Source organism: Lagopus muta, chromosome 22 (assembly GCF_023343835.1).
Source record: "Lagopus muta isolate bLagMut1 chromosome 22, bLagMut1 primary, whole genome shotgun sequence".
In the NCBI taxonomy this organism is placed as follows: domain Eukaryota; kingdom Metazoa; phylum Chordata; class Aves; order Galliformes; family Phasianidae; genus Lagopus; species Lagopus muta.
Genome location: NC_064454.1, coordinates 2,760,023 through 2,766,022, shown reverse-complemented (window position 1 = coordinate 2,766,022; position 6,000 = coordinate 2,760,023). Strand labels below are relative to the sequence as shown.

The following is a 6,000-nucleotide window of genomic DNA, read 5'->3' as shown; positions in this document are numbered from 1 at the left end:
CCTCCTAATGATCCCAGTAAACACCATCCATAATTCACATCAGCTTATGGGTGGCTGCAATACCCCACTGTACCTGAATCCCAAACACCTGCTAACACGGGGCAGAACATCACAAGGCACTAATGCTCCTCAGCACAGAGCTGCAGATGCTCTCAGAGGCGCTGCAGTGACACAGAGCCTATTTCCTTCTTATTATTAGTGCTGAAGGACAAGCTGTGAGGTTTAAACAAGGGACCACAAAATTTGTGCATGCACCACTGCAGTCAGGTGCCAACACACATGTAATATTCAGCCATCCTTCGTGGATAAATGAAAGACTCTCCTCTTCTGGGAGGAAACGACAGCAGTGAAACAGCAGCGTAAAATTGCACCGCTGCTTTATCTTGCATGCTGTTTTGCATGCTAAGCTTTATCCCTACCAAACGAACACAATTAAATGGTGAATTTACAAAGGCAATAAACTTCCGAGAGAGAGAAGAGAAATTAAATGCTTATAACATAGAATAACAGAAAGATCTCCAAGCAAATTTAGATTAAGACGCAGCACCGCTTCCTCACACAGCCTCCAATGGCCCCAATGAAAGCAACCAATGGATATGGGCAGCATAGAGCAGAGCAGGGAAAAGCAGAGAGGAAGAAAGCGAGGGAAGAACCCCAGCTCTAGAGAAATCAATAGCAAAACATTCTGGACTTTCTACAGATTTTCCCACCCTAAACCCAACTCAGAACACGCTGCACCGTGCCAAAGCATTTTTCCCCACTACTGTGCCCATGACAAGGGCTGGGTCAGAACAGACCAACCCTTCCCTTGTATCACTCTCACATGGCTTCCCATTTTCTCTGGCATGCAGACAGTTATGAAACAGTCCAGTTCTGCTCCTGGACATCATCACAGGGCTTCCAAAATTTCATAAAGCCTGCTTCATCACCAGTTGTGAAGCCGTCTGGGCCTTCTTAGATAGCTGCACTCTGAGAGACTTCAGGCATCGTTTGTTAAATTACATAATTGCATCACAATTAACAGAAATTTCATTCAACCTCATATTTGGTTGCACTGCCCTTAGCAAGAGAGGGCTAGGAAGGCTAAAGGCCTATTTAATCCCACTGCCCACAACCCTTCAATTCCCACAGTGCCCTTGCTGCCTTCCACCTCCAAAGGCAGATGACCATCACTGCAGATTTGGTACCAAAAAGGAGATCCAAAACCACCTTGAAAAGCTGATGTCACCTTCTGAAGTTTTCACTACTGCAGTATTAAACAGGGTCTGGGAAGTGCATGGGGCGGATGGGTTAACAGATATGTTTTGATCATTGCTATGACAATAAAAGTGTAATCACTGATGTTGACCTGGTGCTACTGCTTTGTTAGCTCAGCGAATCAAACCCAACTTCAGAAAAATAAAAGCAGAGACCAGAACTTGCTACCCACCAACCTACTGCTGAAATTGGCCAAAGGAAGCACTGCAAATGTGGAGAGAGCTTGTCAAAGAGAGAAAATAATGTGCACACAGTAACAAAAGCAGGGTTGGCTGCAGCTCCACTGTGGGCTAAAGCAATGCCTACAGGCAGCACAGAAAGCGTTCTGGAAAAGCAGTACAGGAAGATCCTACTATTTCTCCATAAAGAAGGCAAAATTGTTCTGTTTGCACACTGTGCTCTGAAAGAATTGCTTGGCTTCTCCCTGAGAAAGTTTCAAGGGCCCCAGTCCTCCACGATCTCTTGTTTAAGAGAAGAATCACAGTAAGCATTTCCTGCCAGCAAGCATCAAGGTTTTAACAGCCAGACAACTGCAGCCAAGTGTTAGTATAGGATCAGCCAGTGGAACAAAACAAACACTGCTGATAAGTTGGGACAGGATGAGGAGAATGCTGAACATCAGACTAACCAATGGATCAGGTGTGAATCCCAACAGCACAGCTCACTTTCAGCTCTGCTGTGATCAGACCAGAATAATAAGAGATTTGACCTTGTTCGAGTCACGCTTGTGTGTTTGTCCCAGCAGATCTTTTTCCACTTTGATTTTTTCTAATAAAACTGTGTCTGCTGTTAATAAAACAAACAGGCATGTCACTTTCCCAGTGGGTGCAGCCTCGTTAATTTTATATTCCTTCACTTAAAACAGAGGAATGTTTTCTGACCCCGTGAATAGCAACCCTCCCCCAAAGCAATTACTGATCTGTTGGCAAACCTGGGGGAATCAATTCAGCTTGGACTTCCTAAAAATACTGCAAATTTGCATGGGAAACAGTGGCAAAAGAATAAATGATGCAGGCTCCAAAACCATCCCTGAGGAAGCTCTTCAGAATGAGTTACTTCTAGGAGGACAAGCAAGATAGGACTAATAAACACCTCCATTCAACTCCTAGTAGGAGGAGGAGGTGAGCTGCATGGTGCTCAATGTTCAAATCAGGGTTCATTCAGTAGATGAGTTAATGATGGGTTATGTAAATATGAGCAAAGTACACCTGGGGTGTAACAGCACAGCTGTAGCTCTGTTGCAGAGGTGAATAAATAGTTTCTTGGAATAAATAAGAGGTGTCACCACTGTAAGAAAAACTGCAGCACTGAGGTTCAGGAATGCTGCTGCCAACCACCCAGCAGCAACAGGGCTCATGTGTTCCTGTAGATAAGCTTTTCTTTATGGCTAAAACTGGAGCAGAAGACCCGTACACAGTCTGACACATGCAGGAAAATGTGGTCACTTAATGCCAGTCTGCAGAGAGTAGAGATCCAAGCAGCTGTTGAGTGCAGCTGATGTTCCCCTACTTCTTTACATGCATGTGCATAAGATGCTGTAACAGTGCACTCTGACGCCCAGTAAATACAGTTACAACAAGGTAACAGATTCAAAAGCATGCAGCAAACCACAGAGGAACAAAGGACAGGAGTCTAGAAAGCCCAAGCTTCTATTTCTGCAGGATACAGAGAGCAAAATGCAGTGCAGAGCAAGCCTTAACTTCAAGTGCTCCTCCCAGCACCAGAGCTGGTTTTGAAAGAATGTTCTAGGTTTTACAAGGGAAATAAAGGCTGCCGTGAGAAAAGCAGCATCAGCTGCTGCCAAAGTAGTTCAGTTTTATTAGAAAACACCCCATACTGCATCCTTCTCATATCCTTCCACTTCAGTTCTTAATTAGTACAATCATCACTCATCTTGGGGTAAGTACTGGAATGCCATGACACAGTTACAGACTTGCACAAAGAAATGTGGCACCTGTCACTTTCCCTTCAGGAAACCACGAAGCCTCTTGAAGCCTCTTGCATCCTCTTGAAACCCAGGCTGAACCTGCAACACAGGAGCAGAAGCAATGCCTTTCAAACCCTGCCAAGGCCCTGCAAACAGGTCTCTGCTCAGGAAAGTGGGCTGTGTCAGAAGTCTCCAAGGCCAAAGTAGCAGCACAAGTGTCAAAGCCTAGGAAAAAAAAATACTGCAGTGAGCGCCAGCAGCAGAATATAGAGTGAAAAGACATTTGGAAGGAAAAAAAACCCAGCCTTTCAAAAACATCAGGCTGGTAATCTATCAAAGGCTGTAAAGTGCTATATTAAGGGACCTCATATGACCCATCAGAGGCACTCGGCGAGTTTGCAGCTCTTCATTGTGAAGTACTGGCAAAATCTGATGATTCTAATGGAATCTTCAGATTCACATATTAAAGTGATGAACGGCTTCTAACAGGACAGACGAAGCCACTGTGCCTGTTCAGCCAGGAGCAGAGACTTCACACTAGCGATACCCCACCAGGAATTCAACTGAAAGGCAAAAAAACATTAAATATTAAACAGAGAGCGTAGTTACCTGAGTGCAGAGACAGAACATGCTACAGCCCTGCAGGCAGCACAAGGTTTGCTGGGGATGCTCACAGTACCACCGCAACGCACCTGTGTGCCAGACTGTTCCTTCACACACGAAATCCAGCAATTCTAAGTGCTGCACATTTAATCTGCGCTTCCACAGCGTTCAGAACTGAGTCTGGCTTTCCAGGACACATGTATTGACAGGTGGATGTGGCAAGAGCAGTCTGAAAACAGTTACCAAGGCAGAGCATGAGCTCAAGCAACTTTTGCTACTGTTAGCTTCTTCCTGCATTTGTGCCCTATTGTACTACTTGCCTCAGACCAGGAGAAACAGACATTTATGCTTCATTATATCCATCTCCAGAAATACTGCCATTAGCCTCTTTAAACGAGTCAAAACAACAACATGATCTTGGTTTCAGGGTCCTTTCAGTCTTATTTTGCCAGTCAGAGATGGTTGGGTGCCTATTTATCCCTGGAAGTTATGTACAGCCTGTATTGTGTAACAATATTGTGCAAGTTGGAGCTGAAGAGATGCCCTGCAGCAGAAGTATTCTCTAAGAGCAGGAAAATAATGCTAGTTCTACATACAATACTGATGCACCCTCCAGAATAATGACTCTGAAATAGTTCAGAACCATTATTTCTGATAGGCTTAAATGCCTCAATAGCTACTTCATCTTTTCTGCTGTTACTTCCCATAGAGGTGCCACAACTTTACCTATAAAGAAAGTGCTTGAAGATTTTAAGATGTGTGCAGTTGTGCAGATTTCCTTTCTTCCAAGTGTTGAAATATCAGCCCTCCTCTCCTTCGCAATGACATCGACCAGCTTTTGCCATTGCCTTTCTGAATCTCAACCACATTACTAAGGAGAATATAGCAGTTTCTGGGGCTATATCCCATCTGGCTATAATGAACAGAAGAGATTAAACCTCACTTGCCTGAGCTTTAAAGTTATTGTTAAAATAACCTATTCTTTTCAACTACAGGTACATGGCACATAATAGCATCTCTTCTGTTCTGCCTCATTCAGGAGATAGCACTGCTAAGTGCATCTACTTTTTTTTTCCCCCCTGAAAGATCCAGCCTTTCAAAAGGAAATACAAACACAGAACACAGCTCTAAGTGGAGGCACATCTAATAGAGGAACTGGTTGCCTGATGTACTCTCCCACATTAATGACACAAGGAAGGACAGCAAATATGTTCTTGAGATGCTGAGGTACTCTTTAAATATTAAGAGGAAGCTTTAAGGACCATCCTGTTGTGCTAGCCAAGGTGTGCACCTAACCATTCATCCATTTAAAACATGCTATTATAGCCTGATAGTTTCCTCCCCACCAAAAAGATTTCCTACTTGTGTAGAGGACTTGCCTTGAAGTGCAGAATGACAGCCTGGAGTTGCACAGCTCCTGCTTCACAACATGGCCATAAACCTTCCACAAGCAGCAGCTGTTGCACTGGGTCCTATAACACTGTCACAGACCTCTTTTAGTGCTGAGCTCCCTAACTTCAAGACCTCCTTCTGCCTCAGCAAGAGCCAAACAGATCTGCACAATATCAGCTTCAGTCGCTGACTGCACAAGATTCATACAGCAGCCTAATCCAAAAAAATAAGCTATACAGATTCAGCAAGGATCAAAATAGTCCCAAAGTCAGTACTGTGTGAACTTCTGATCCATCGAACTGACGTATTTTAAGAAGTTTCTTCCATCTGCGCTCCTCCAAATAACCGAGGATATTATCAAGAACATCTGTCACAGACTGAAGTGCTCTGCAAAGCCCTTGGGATGCAAGCAGATAAACTGAGTATTTTGGAGATACATTCAGCCTTGTGCTGCATCCTACATCTGCAAGGTGCCAATATATCCCCTCATTCACTGCCTCTTGATACTTAATTACCCCTCCTTCCCCACAGCTCCAGTTGCACACTTACACAGAACTGCTGCACGAAGTGCTTCATGGAATTATGATCAGCAGGCAACTATTGATTTATAGACCAGACACGTGCTCATAACTTGAGTTAACCATCTTTTCTTCCTATTTGTTGTTCCTGACAATCAAAGCTTGGGTTGTGAACTAGCCCTGTTTAAATTCCTGTTTAGCCTAGCATGAAATTGTTTCCCAGGTAGCGATTAATTCTGCTGCAACATTTCCCCTTCATTGGGCAATGTGCTCTTTGGGAAGCCCATGCTAAACCACAGCTTC

The 6,000-nt window shown here is 44.0% G+C and overlaps 1 long non-coding RNA gene across 3 annotated transcripts in view; it reads right to left on the bottom strand.

Annotated features, from left to right (window-relative positions):
• Window positions 1-765: 765 nt before the first annotated feature.
• The window catches only part of LOC125703762 (uncharacterized), a 29,646-nt gene continuing 24,411 nt past the window's right edge, over window positions 766-6,000 (bottom strand). The window contains exons 4-6 of one of the 3 annotated variants that reach the window (XR_007380962.1): window positions 3,877-4,016; window positions 3,549-3,747; window positions 766-3,409 (exon numbers count right to left, since the gene is read on the bottom strand). This is a non-coding gene — a long non-coding RNA (uncharacterized LOC125703762). Of the gene's footprint in view, window positions 3,410-3,548; window positions 3,748-3,793; window positions 4,017-6,000 lie in introns of all 3 variants that reach the window. The other 2 variants (XR_007380961.1, XR_007380960.1) reach the window with 2 other exon arrangements.